The following is a 14,238-nucleotide window of genomic DNA, read 5'->3' as shown; positions in this document are numbered from 1 at the left end:
CGAGTTTCCCCGGAACAGTACTAAAATAAGTGGTACTTTTTAATTTATGGTCCTCAAAAGTTTTATTTAAAATTAACATTCAAATTCTGTAATCCGAACTTTCTTAATGACTAATATCAAACGAATTCATAATTTCCTTAGAAATATTAATGCAAAATTAACTTATCAACTATCAAGAAAAATACAGAGAGTTCTAAATGGTTCTAAAACAAATCAGGAGGTTTTTAAGTTCATTTACTTGCTGTTCTCATTCAATATACCATTCGAGGCTAAAATTTGGCATAAATTCTCTTAAGATAGTACAATTAAACCCATTTCCAATTTTTTAAAAGTCTTAAGGATTATTTAAAAATAAACTCAAGCGCGTTTAGTACTCCTATTTTTGTTCTTGTATAGATTAAGCAATTCAGCTTGAATTCTTACAATCAAACTTTAAATCAAACTCATCTTTAAATTACTTTCTAGTGAGGAGGTCAAAAGAAGATAGGAATTACAGAGAAAAAGCACACGAGTTCTAAAAACTTAGTACTCTATTCTTAAAAAATGATTTCTTAGGGATTTGCTTCACTATTTTTATTTTAAACGTTTCAAATTAAACAGAAAAAATACTTTTTATTCTCATGAGACGTTAGAAAAAAAAATCTAAGAATTAGTACTTTTCGTGAATACTTAAACTTTTGTACTAATTCCCAATTTAAATATTATTTTTAATTAAATATTTAATTCCATTGTTTTAGACATTTTATCTGTCTCGTGAATGGTTGACCTTAGCAGGGTTTCAAGCTTAAACGGATTAGTTACCTTAGTACAAAAGATATTAGTACAAAAATTGATATCATAAAAATAATTCTCTTGTACTAGTTCAAACAAATATCTTTTGCTGATAACTTGTAGAATGATTTGCAATTGCTTTGAGGTTTTAGTTTAAAACTGAAACAGCAAATATTTTAGGGAGTCGCTATTTCTGATATTTTTTTGTCTACGGAAATGGAAAATAAATACCTTTGCAGAAGGTTTTGCAATTAAACTTTGCATGTAGGATTACAGATTGTATTGATTTATTTTTTCGGTAGAAATTTGTGGATTTTTTTTCCAATCGGAATTGATTGGAGTATATGGAATTAATGCGAAATAGTATTTAACCTGCTTTGCCTTTCATTATCCATGTCAGAGGAGGAGAGGCTATTTATTTTCTGTTCTGATTGAGGTAACTTTGAAGTTTTCACCGTTCAGCAATGTCCTAACATTCTCGTATTATTTGCAAAGGAAATCACAATTTGTCCCCTTGACCATTCCCATCATTGATTTGAATTTCCGTCCAAATCCCCAAAAAGGGTGGTGTACTCGGGTTTTCGTGGGTGGATGGAGATGGTGCTTGCAGGAAAAGAAAATGCAAACATGTGGCTATATTGGAAGTCAATGGGGACCGAGTGCCTATGAGCATACTATACCTCGTGAGCATAAATAAACAGGAAATTTGATTTAAAGTTTGGCCTGGAATTTGTGCTTATACCGAGGAGGGGTTGTGTTTGAGTTTGCGATTAGGCACCCCATGGCCATGGGTGTAAACACAAATACACTGGCACGCAAGTTTAATTCACAGAAAAGCTCCATTTCAACTTCCAGCCCCCAATCACCCTTAGCTTGAGTACAAAACAGCACCTTACGTAAGACATTTGATATCCCCATTTCAATCTGGCGCGGTACTCAATCCTCCGGACATAGGGTGGGGTATATTTTGGGGATTATATAAGCCAATTACAATATGTGTGTGTGCCTACAATTTCATAAGGGTACTTTGTGGGATGGGCTGATGGGGGATGTGGTGCTCTGGATGCCTCAAACAAAACTCCTGATGAAAGTTCAAGAAATACCTGACTGAGAGAAAATTTGTTCCTTTAAGGTAAAGCTCACTCACTGAGCTTTCTTTCAAGCTCAATATCACGTTGTTAACGGAAATTTTAATGAAATTAGGAACTTTATTAAAGTTTGCCAAAATGTTGTATGGAAATATTTTTGTTTTACCTGACAAACACATTGTTCTACAATGTTTAAATTTCATGTGTACTAAAGAATTTTATGAATTTAAGTCTTTATAAAAACACTTTGATACCTAGCAGTCATTTGATATTACAAAGGCATAATGATGGTAATTCATTGACTAATGGAAAGAGGAAATCTTTCTCCTGAATATTTTTTTTAGTACATGACTGTTCTAATGTGCTGCTGCATAATTGGCTTTCCATTTTCATTAGATCCTATTACGACGGTTTGGTGATTTTGGAACACAACGAGGACTAGGGCGAACAGTCGTGACGTAAAGCAACGCATAATAAACTCAGGAACACATGAGAGAACCATGTACTAAAAAAATATTGAGGAGAAAGATTTCCCCTGATCATTTTTCATTGTAATAACTCCATAATCGTGCTATTCCATTGAATATTACAGGGGAAATATTTTTCCTGAACATTTTTTTTAGTACATGACTATTCTCATAGGCTTCTGCATAATCGGCTTTTTTGCATGTTGGTTCCTGTCATGATCGTTGTCCCCAGTCTTCGCACAACACAAGGAAAAGTCGATTATGCTGGAGCACATTAGAGCTGTTATGTACTAAAAAGCTGTTATGTACTAATGTACTACTACTAGCAAATGTTCAGAGAATGACTTCCTCTTTTTATTTCTCATTGGATTAGCACCATAATTCTAGCAACTTGCCATTATGTGTCTTTATAATAATTCCCCAAACCGAGCGGCCATCGCCATCTTAATGGTGTCAAGCCTCTAAAGTCAAATTACGGAACGCTTCTTCTCAGGTCGTATAGTCTTTTGTTGTATTAAACGATCATTTCCTAATTCAGTAAGTGGCTCTCACTGGGTGTATGGAAGGAACGGAAGCCATAAGATAAAGCACATGGGAGCTACGACACGGATAGGAAATAGCCCGTGCTGTTTACTCATTCTACGTCGTCTCCAGTTCACCTTATTCTTTCTCTTGTAACCCACCAAGGAAAATTTGCATGCCAAATATAGTTTTTGAAAAATGATTTCAAAAGCATATTCTCATTAAGATAGAGAACAATTGTCTGGCAAACTTCTAGATTAATAAATTTCCTCTTAAAATGTGTCAATGTAGGGGAAAGTGACCTGCCTTTGAATGCGGCAGTCTTTGAATGTTTCAATTTTTCTCTTATTTCTCAAAGCAAAAATTTTATTTTGTGAACTATAGTTAATACTATTAACTATTTTCTAGTTCTAGTAACTCAGATTAACAAAATGGAATTTTAACTTTGGGAAAATACGAGAAAAATTGAAGTATTTATAGACTGCCGCATTCAAAAGCAGTCCACTTTCCCCTATATTTTATTCATTAACCAGGTCAATATTGTCCCATACTTTGTAAGAATTTCCACAAAATCAATTTCTGGAAAATAGCCCGAAAGCAATATCTTGCTTTGGTGTGTGTCAGGCAAAATAGTGGTAAATTTTATGCAAGAATTTGCAGATTAGGAAATTTTCAAGTTTTCTGAAAGCTCATGAATAATGAATATTTGTTTTGCCGCATTTTCTTTAAGGCTCTTCTACATTTTAAATTTAAGTAATGGATTTTTTCAAAGTAGGAAACATTTTAGGAAAAATGCGGAAATCAAAAAACAAAATACTTTTCAATTAATTGCAGGGGAAAATACTCTCCCTTCGAACGTTCATGCCTTCGAATAATGTGAATTTTCTTTTATTTTTCTTAAGAGACTTACACATTTCTACTAAATATTTATTAGCTTATTATCAGTTATTGATAATTTTGTGATAATTATGTGTTAGTCTCTTAGGAAACTTAAAACAAATTCAAATTATTCGAAGGCATGAATGTTCGAAGGGAGAGTACTTTCTCCTACTTCTTTGAGTATTAAAACACCGTAAATCCGGGGTGACTGCCCTCTGAGGGTTGGTGGTGACCTAGGCCCCTTGTTTTTCTTAAGTTTTTTTTTTTAATTTTAATACTTAAGGAGAATCGTTAGACCAACCTTAAGTTCTATAATTAAAGAAAAGCTTAGGAAAAGTAAGTGTGTAATGTCACCCGCATCTACGGTAAGTTTTCCTTTAATTCAAGCAGTCAAGGATGGTCTCTACCGATAGAGTATGGTAGATTGGATCAGTGAAGATTATTCCAAAGTGCTAGAAGCAAAGAAAAGCTTACGAAGAGCAAGGGGAAAGCATGATTACTCGCATCTACGGTAAGTCTTTCTTTAATTCCAGAAGTATTCTCCGGTCGAGTATAGTAGATCGGATCGGTAAAGGCTAATTCTTGAGTGCTAGAATTAAAGAAAAACTTACAAAAAGCAGGGTTGTAAATTTTTCGACAATTTTTCGACAATTCGACAATTTATAATTAAAGATTTTTATCGGAGAATATGAATAAACCTTCAGACAGAGGCCGATTTAAAGATTTAACGTTGAAGGACTTATCTCAGAATTGATAGGTTGCGGTCAGGAAAATATGATCAGCATGGAACAGTATAAAAATGAATTTATAGATTATATGATTATTTCTTAGTTTTTTTGACTAACTAAAATTCAAATTTTCCCGATTAATCTGCTTATTTACTGACCAAAACTGTTTTTTGCACAAATACAGGAAAACCTTAAGGTGGTTATAAAAAATGTAAGAAATCAGTGTGAATAGGGTTGATGTGACCACCAACCCTAATCAACTATTCTATTCTCCAGTGAGTTGAAAGATATGCAGAACATTCAGTTCTCTTATAAAATTTTAAATGAAATCCATCAGAGTTTACATGAAGCTACCAATTCACTATGTTTCTTTCCTGTATTGTTAAATAATGATACAGTCCTTTAAAATTTTCATGAATTTTCAAAAGATCCCAAAAAAGCTGCCCTCAGCCAGTTCCCCTCAGTATCCCTAAAATAATCAATTTTGGTGATGATTTTAATTCACGCTCCAAGATTGAATTTCCGGTGGTGGCAAATGATGCCAGCGGGAAACATCATCAAACAGATCCCCTCAAAATAGAGGTTTAGTGTCACGGTTATATATATTCCCAACCCTCAAATGCCACGTGGATTAGGTGCGGTTTTCCTATACTCAAAAGGTTATTATTTATGCGGAGAATAGGGCATTTATATGTTATCGCTAAAATGTTAACCTGGATATAGAAATGTGTGTAAAGCATATTAAAGGTGGTAATTATTTGACATGACCACCAGTATTTTCCAATATTATTTGAACAAAGAGATTAGTAGATTGATTGGATGCCCGGATATTAATTAATATCAAAATGCGATAGAAGAGCAATTGGAAAATTATTGGAAAATTGTTTCAGCGGGTGACGAAGATGGATTGGATGGAAAGGGTGTTTTGGGCAATATTTTGGTTGATATTATTGGAGCAAATTTTGTGATTGGTGCGATTTATTCCGCACCCATAGTCATGTAGATAGGATATTCTTGGGTTGTTCCATTCCCCAAAGCCTCAGGTTCCATCAATTTGCATCCTATCACACGGGAATCTAACTACCATTTCCCATCCTTAAAGAACTATCAACATTTCTGATGTTACAGGAAGTTGGGATAGTTTTACACAGAAAATTATTGAGATTTTATTTTATGAAAAAATTTTAACCCACTTCCAAGGAAACAATGTCTGATAACATCACATTAAACTTGCATAAGTTGTCCTGCCTTGTAAAGGTTGTTTTTACACAAAAAAGTCTCATACATTTGTAATATCTGTATCATTTCTTACAACTTTTCGGATATTCTGACTGTCCTGAATTTTAAAAAGCTATCCTGAATTTAAAAGGGATCATTAGATGATTGTAGTAGTAGAATTATACGAAAAACTCATGAAAAATTCAAAGGTAATCTATCTCCTGGGTTGGAATGAACAGAAAAAAATATTAAAAATAAAAAAAAGGACTTTATGACTAATATTTATTTTTGACATCCTGAAGGCTCAACAGTTCTATTAAAAGTTATTATCAGCAATTATTCTTTCATTTAAAAAGGTTAATTCCGCAATCATAACTAAAGCATTTAAATAGAAAGTTCAAAATAATAAAAATTTCTCAACATTTTGTCCTAGATTTATTTGTAGAGAATTGTACTGCAAAATTTATTTGAAAAAGTTTTATGAAACTTTGAAAATAACATTAAGATAATGTAAGGGGAGGCTTTGTGGTTTCGCACATACTTAAAGCGTGGACCATTTACAACAAGAAATGTGTTTTTTTTTATTTATTTATTTTTGTTTGAAGAATATACTATACAGAAAAAAATATTTTGTAAAATTGTTTGTAAATGTTTGTGAAACCCTATGGCAGACTTACGAAATGCTCGTGAATCGTATAACCCACAAACAAGTTCGTAAAATGTTGTACTTTTTTCACAAACATTGTTCGTGAAAAGATCATTTGACGAACATTTTTTTGTACTTTTGCAAACATTTGTTCGTAAATGTACGTAAACACACAAAAAATGTTCGTAAAATTTTGTCATTTGTTCGGATTTGTTCGTAAATTTTTGCCAGACAAACAAAAATTTACGAACAAATACGAACAAATGACAAAATTTTACGAACATTTTTTGTGTGTTTACGAACATTTACGAACAAATGTTTGTAAAAGTACAAAAAATGTTCGTCAAATGACCATTTTGCGAACAATGTTTGCGAAAAAGTACAACATTTTACGAACTTGTTTGTGGGTTATACGATTCACGAGCATTTCGTAAATCTGCAATAGGGTTTCACAAACATTTACGAACAATTTTACAAAATATTTTTTTCTAAATTTATTAAGAAAAAAAAGCCCTGTCCAACTTGTACCACTTTACCCTACCTGGCTTTCTGATAAGGCATTATCGAAACAAAATTTAGGCCACGCCCTCTTTAGGTTAATATCTAAGAACATATTAAGTTTTATAAATCTTAATTATTAGGTATGGGGATTACTAGAACGATTAGAATATTTCTAGACCAAACTAGATAGATGAATACTACTAAATAATCTATGATAAAATAGGTCACACCCCCTACGACATTTCTAATTTATAATTGTTATTATTTGATGATTTGAAATTTAAAAACAAAGTATGATTTTTCTGTAATATTAGACAATAATGTATTATTTAATTAGAATTATTAATTAAAAATCTAGTAAGGGCGTGGTCTATTTTATTCATTTCAGTCTGATTAGAATAGGGCCTTTTATTATGGACAGCCCATTGAACTATTAACCTCAGTTTTCAGGTGGATTCCTAATTGTTCTTGTTAGTACTTTTTTCTTTGGACATGCTTGAACTATTAGCAATCAAAAGATTTATAGGGGGCGTGGTCTGTTTTATGAGACAGCTTTTTTTGTTTTTTGGTTAGATGAAATAATGGGTGTGATTTGCTAAAGGATGTCATAAGTATTTATGCCCTATTAATTTTTTAAACCTCGTGAAAAAAACATAAATCTCTAAAGGCGTCCTATGAAATTATTTATGGGCGGAGCTTATTGAGAAATAAAGAAATGAAATGCACCAGTTAAACATTTCAAAATTCTTTTCACCAGAAATAATAAACAATAGAGTGTATTGAGTATTAAGTTCTGTTTTAGGAACTTGAATATTTCAGTTCATCCATAAAGAGCTATCCTTCTATATGAAAATGTCCCATTTTGCCCTATATGAGTACTTCAGAAGAATAGATGTTCCTGTAGATGGCTTCTAAAGCTTCAATATGTACTACACCTTTCTGGTTGACTGAACTATCATTTTACCACAAACGCAAATGGACAATTTTCACCGAAAATCTCATCAAAATACCTATGGTGATGTTTTGGTATCCCAAAATCAATGAATTATACGCAAGAAATCGCAAAAGCCCTCTAGGAAAGGTTAACAAGAGATCTTTTGTGCCAATTGTATATACTTTATCTCTACCATACACTCGTCTCGTTGTTCAATAAAATATTTTATTATTGGAGAATTTACTATATTGCCCAGAAGATATTCTACGAGAGTGAGATTTTAGCACGATGTATTATGATGTGTTTTCTTGGGTTGTAGTAATGAGAAACAGACCCAAAGAGATTTTTTCAAGGCGAGCCACATTGTGATCTTATGATAGACATCAAACACCATTGTTGATTTGCACATCGTGAAAGAAAAAAAAAAATAATGCTTGTGGTAAAACAAATGTACGACACAAACACCTTTTTTTATGCTAAACATGACCCCCCTCGTTCAAAGAGGTGGAAAAATGCTGCAGAAAACAAGAGCACTTGGTGGGGCTAACAATATGAAAAAAATGAGTTCAAATGAATTGACAAAAGGTGTTCAAAGAGCTGAAAAAAGCTCAAATGTTGATTTTTTTTTAATTCACAAACATAATAGTGCGATGTGCGAGGCATAAAATGCAGTCATTAGCAGCATAATTGGGTTACAATTGTACACTGGAAATATCAATTACCAAGGTGACATCGTAGTCATCATTCTCTAACAGCAAGGTGAGACACAAGCTTCAATCCAAATGTCTTTTGAGAACGGAAATGTATTAGAATTAAGCTCATGAGACAGTTAGTTAATCACTCTATTCCGTTCTTCTTGGTATTGGTTTATGTCTCATAGCATAGAGTGGTCAGAAGAGATAAGAATTGACTCGATTTGTGGTATAATATTCCCATAAAATATACTCTGAAATTTTAATTATTTCACAATTTGACATTTAATTGTTTTCCTGTCCTCTTCAGGTTATAGATTCTCATTACAATTGTACTAAAATCTTACTCGTGACTCTCAGTATTGAGATTCAGTACACCCGACAATTTAGAATGGAAGTTTTCTAGAAGCACCAAATATTTTGAAGAAATGAAATGTTTTTAAATTTGTTATATGGCATATAACTTGTTTTAGTACAGGACTGTGCTAAATCCTAAAGCTCCGTTGTAAATATATTCTTTCACATATTGCTTCTTAAATTTGTTTACAAAATTGATATTCTTACAAAATTATGGAAGAATGTATTTATAATGAAGCCTTAACATTTAGCACATGTATGTACTAAACCCATTTAAACCAGAAATTTGCAATTTTTACTTGAACAAAAAATCTCAAATTAAATATTTAATCTTTCAAAAAGTATTAGTCGAATTTAATAGTCGAATTTAGGTCTTTGATTGGCCAAAGCATTGAATGCTTTAAACTTCTAACCAATAAAGTTCCATGATGTGGATAAATTTTTGAAAGAGATAAATTTTTAATTACACGTATACTATCTTTTCTTATTTTTCGAAACTTTCATACAAAAATTGTAAAATTTCTCTTTCGACTTGATTTTAGTACATACGACTGTGGAAAATCGTGCTGTATTGTGAATATTGCTTTATTCTTGGTAATAAGCGTGTCAAAATTGTAATAATCTAAATTATTGAGGTTTTTAAGAAAAAAATTGTAATACAACTTAATATTTCGCACAGGTGTGTAATAGACATTACACTTTTCACTTATATTTTTTTTGTACTAAAAATTTTATCATGAAAATTTTAAAACACCTCAAATTTAGTACAAATAGACATGTTTACTAACCTAACATTTCGTCGGTTAAATTGGCAAATGTGCTACGAAATCGGAGTGTTTGTACTAAGTTTGAGAGGGTTTCAAAAAGGATCATGACTAAATTTTTAGTACAAAAAATATAACTGCTAAGTGTGCGGTCTATCACACAACTGTGCTAAATTCCAGGCTCCGTTACGAATGTTTTCTTACACATTTCATTAACCATATTAAGTTTAACACGTCTGAGATGAAAAAGAGGGTGCGATTAACTTTTTTTCCTCGTAACTTTAACATTTTTAGGTGTCAAAATATATCAACATTTTTTATTGTTAATTTCATACATTTTTAAATGTAAAATTAACATGAAAGAGTGTAACTTTAATCCATAATACACCTAAAAAGCATAATACTTACACCGATTTCGGATAAATAATGCAGGGTTTTTCGGATTTCTCTCAGTCAGTGTACATATGGCTATGACTAAATTTTTAGTACAAAAATATAAGTGATAATTGTGAGGTTTAAGGAAACACTAGCCTGTGCTAAATAGTAAGCTGTATTAGATAAATATGTTTTCTTAGATTTTTTTAATAACCATATTAAGTTGACCTCTTAGAGTTCATGTCTAAATTTTTAGTACTAAAAAGTGACAAGTGTAAGTAAATTCTAAGCCTGTGATAAATGCGAGGATTTATTACAAATGTTTTTCCCTCACTTTAATAGCCTTTTCAAGTTTAATTCCTTCTTCAAGTTTAACAAATGCTCAATGTAAGCATGACATATTTGTACTAAAATCTCATGGGTAATGTACTCGTACACAATAGTGAAAAGATTATGAGCAACTCGTGTTTCTTGCCTCGATTTATTAATTTTGATATATTTTTTTTACTATTACTTTATGAGTATATCAGTACACAATAATAATTTTTATTATCAGAGCTTATTGTTATTATTTTTATCGTGCATTTTAAATACTTTACACTCTTTATCGTTGAAATTATTTGAGATAACTCATTTTATTAAGTTATCTTTCAAATAGTCAATTTAGCTAATTTGCTTTCAATTAAATTCTTACTCTTTTTATTAGGTACTCAAGTTAAAGACAGAGATAAATACAGTTTTATCAAATAAAATTATGCATGATGTGAGATAAAAGTGTCAAATAGTGCTCATAGTCATTTGCACTTTTGTCAAAAGCATTATAAAATAAATTGTCAGTTGAAAAGTAATTTTTGACAAATTAACTGCAAGTTATACAAAAAATTTTAGCTGCTCATGACAGCTCCATTAATGTATCAAAAAGACCATAAAAGCTCCCAATTTAAACTAACAACATTTATGTAATATTTGTCCACCCACATGTCAAAAAATATTACTCATCCACGAAAATATTGGTTTTCCTCATTATACTATTTAAAGGAGGGTTTATTTTTAAACTTCCTACTTTTGGGTACTTTAAAAAAGAAAATCAAGAAAAATAAATTTTTTTGTAAGTTCTATCTTTGATTAAATCTCTCAAAGTGCATCAAGTGAGCAGCATTGAATGCACAAACAATAAAGTATCGTGCAGTGAATTAAGTATTTGAGCCCATTCGTTATAATCTACTTTCTAATGCCAAATGGCTACTTTTGCATTGTGCTTGCTCCAGAGGAAGTTCTAAATTTCTATAATGCTTTGGATATCTCTTATCAGAATCACTCGTGCAATAAAACTCTTGGATTTTACTCTGTCTCTTCAATGGCCAATTTTGGGGGAAATGCTTCCGTGGCGAAGTGCATCATGAAAAGTATTTTATAGAGTTAAATTTTATTGTCTTTTTGTACACAAGATTTTCATTGAAGGTTTAACTTTAAAATAAATCTGAGGGCGGAGATTACATGCAGTGCTAAACAACCTTTTGTGGCCAAATTGATCTCTAATGAGGGCAACGCTGTATTTTTTCTTTTAATTTATTTTTACTGAATAAACAAAAGAGAATGAGAGTGAACTGAAAATGAGGAAGTTATGAAAGAGAATTTAATCAAGCGCACTATTTGCAATTAAACGCGTTGGGAAATAACTATTTTTTTTCCTCTGTCTCTGATGTCTATGCCACAATTGTAACGCTTTCAGAGAGAGAAAAAGCTCCCCCACTTCACCCAAACGAGCTTTTTTTTCGTGTGCCAGACGCGTCATATTTACGAGGAATTGAGTGATGTAAAAAAACACTTTCTATCGTCATATATACATATATAGTTTTACCGTTTGTCGAGAGATTTGAATAAAAGTTGGTTGTATACACTGAGGAAGGGAGACACCAAAAAAAGTATCCACAAATGTATTTGAAATTGAAAGATTTGCTAGATCTCTAACCGCTCTCTCGGTGGAGTGTCTCGCATTTTAGAAAGTCACACAAAGTGTGGCATTTTACGTTTTTGAAACACACAAATGGAGCCAATGAATGGCTGTAAAAATAGCAAGTAGCCAGTATAAATCGTGGTATTTTATGTTTGGTGTGCTTCAGGAGAAACTATATCACTTTACTACGATATTTCGATTGGCTTTTTTTTCCGTGGAGTGTCTGTTTGTTTGACACTGAGAGAAAATTTAAGAAGAAGCAATCAAATAGATTTTGCAGAGTTATGGAGATATCACATGTTTTTATACTTAATTTTGTGATTTTGTACTAAATTTAGTACATTTACTAAAATACAATACATGACAATTGGGAAAACTCCAAATATTCTAAAACATCAAATAAACCTTGGGATTCTCCAAGTTTTGTGAATGATTCATCAGGAAAACATCACGTTGGCAAAAATAGGATAATGCAGGGGCATAACATTTCCCATATATCCTATATGTTTCTAACGTGCCGAAAAAACCTTGAAGTTTATTAGATGTTTTCTGTCATTCTGGAGTGAATTAGCAATAAGTACAAATACAAATTAAAAGCCAACGTAATATGCAATAGGCAACCGAAAACCCCAAATTGCCAACCTACGTAGTTTTGAAGATATCTCGTGAAATATGTACGAAAACAGGAAAAAATTTACACTATAAGTGGTTGCATTTTTCAGAGCTAATGTCACCCCCTTGGGATATTGTATCATTTAGCGGAAAAAATGTTATTAGCTCTCTGAAATTACATTGAAAATTAATTTTTTATTTCCTTTCAACATTTTTTTGTAATTATAATTGAATTTTAATTCTACACATTATTTTTTGTTAAAAAAATTAGTACAGTCATGTACTAAATTATAGACATTAACTTTAGCATTATTGATTGTTTAAGAACATTAGGCCTCAATTGCTATAAAAATATTTTTAGTTCAATAATTTAATACTTGATCGTGTGGTCATTTTTAGTACATAAATGAAAAGGTTTCCCCAAATTCAGAATTCATGACCTTGTCAAGTTCAAGATCTTGTCTTAGAACGTTTCGAGAAATAAGAAATAGTAAAGGTCTAAGTGTTATAACCCCGCGATCCTATTAGGAATAAGCGGTTGAAAATAAATGAGTAATTTAGTACATGAATGATAATTGGAGCTATGTATTGCATTATGGTGTTTTTTTCGATAAGAATGAAAACTTGGAAGATTTTTTTTTGGTACATGGCTGCTCCCGTGTGCTTCTGTATTTTTGCCTTTTCTTTATAATTGGTTCTTGCCATGACTGTTTCCCCAGCTCTCAGATAAAAGTTGATTATGCAGAAGCACATGAGGACAGTCATGTACTAAAAAATGTTCAAGAGAAAAATCTCCCCTCTTGACTTTTTATTGGAATAGCACCATTACTCATTTTAAGTTTTATCATAAGGTTAGGCATAGCATCAAGCTTGTACTAAATTTTTTAGTACAAAGTAAAATTCGTACTGACACTGTCGATAAAATTCCCTATTCTGAAATGTGATTAGAACTTTTTCTCTGTACTAATTAGTACAAATTATCTAATTTTAAATTTCGAATTCAAAATGCAACGGATAGCATCTCAATGCCAATCAACTTTGTCCTCCAAACCATAAGTAATTTCTCTCAGTGCAGCCATTCTCCACGCGATAGACCATGTGCTCAAGATTTTTCACCACTTCTTCCTCCTCTAGTTTCCTCATGTTGAAATTTGTGGCTTTAAATTGACTGGCTTTCAAATGGAGTTTCTTTTCCACCGAAATTCTTGTGTATGTGGTTTTTTTTGTGTGTTCACAAGACTCTGGTTAGTGTTACAATAAAATAATTGCAGCGTATAGAAATCTGCGCTCGAATTTTATTGAAAAGAAATTTTCGAGGTTCAATTTCCAATGCCGAAAGGCATAAATCTGAATGTCTAGAGAGAATGGACTACAAGAGAACCAAAATGAAATGTCAAAGTGGGAAATATTTGATGTGACGATTGAAGCCTGGAGAATATTGACCACAATTTCGATTGGAGACGCATTTCGATTTCCGTCCATCTTACACGTGCTATCGACACAAATCCATCTTCTATGCTCAGTCAGAGTGTCCAAATTCAATTCACCAGATTACACATATGGTGAAAATTATTGGATTCTATGACACAATTGTGATGCTGGATGCTACTCATCCATCAGCATTTCTAAGTGACTCGAAAGTGCAGAGATTGATTTAGTAAAAGATGTCAACATGGGGCATTTTTGGTCCTTCGAACCGGATTTTCCGAAAATTCTCTCTCTCTCAA

General features: G+C 32.1%; 1 protein-coding gene across 5 annotated transcripts in view; it reads right to left on the bottom strand.

Moving 5' to 3' along the window:
* Window positions 1-14,238, bottom strand: part of LOC129806845 (hemicentin-1) — a 687,416-nt gene that overhangs the window by 59,444 nt on the left and 613,734 nt on the right. The gene's annotated exons all lie outside the window — the stretch shown is intronic.

This window comes from Phlebotomus papatasi, chromosome 3, assembly GCF_024763615.1.
Source record: "Phlebotomus papatasi isolate M1 chromosome 3, Ppap_2.1, whole genome shotgun sequence".
NCBI lineage: Eukaryota > Metazoa > Arthropoda > Insecta > Diptera > Psychodidae > Phlebotomus > Phlebotomus papatasi.
This window is presented reverse-complemented; position numbering and strand designations above follow the sequence as displayed.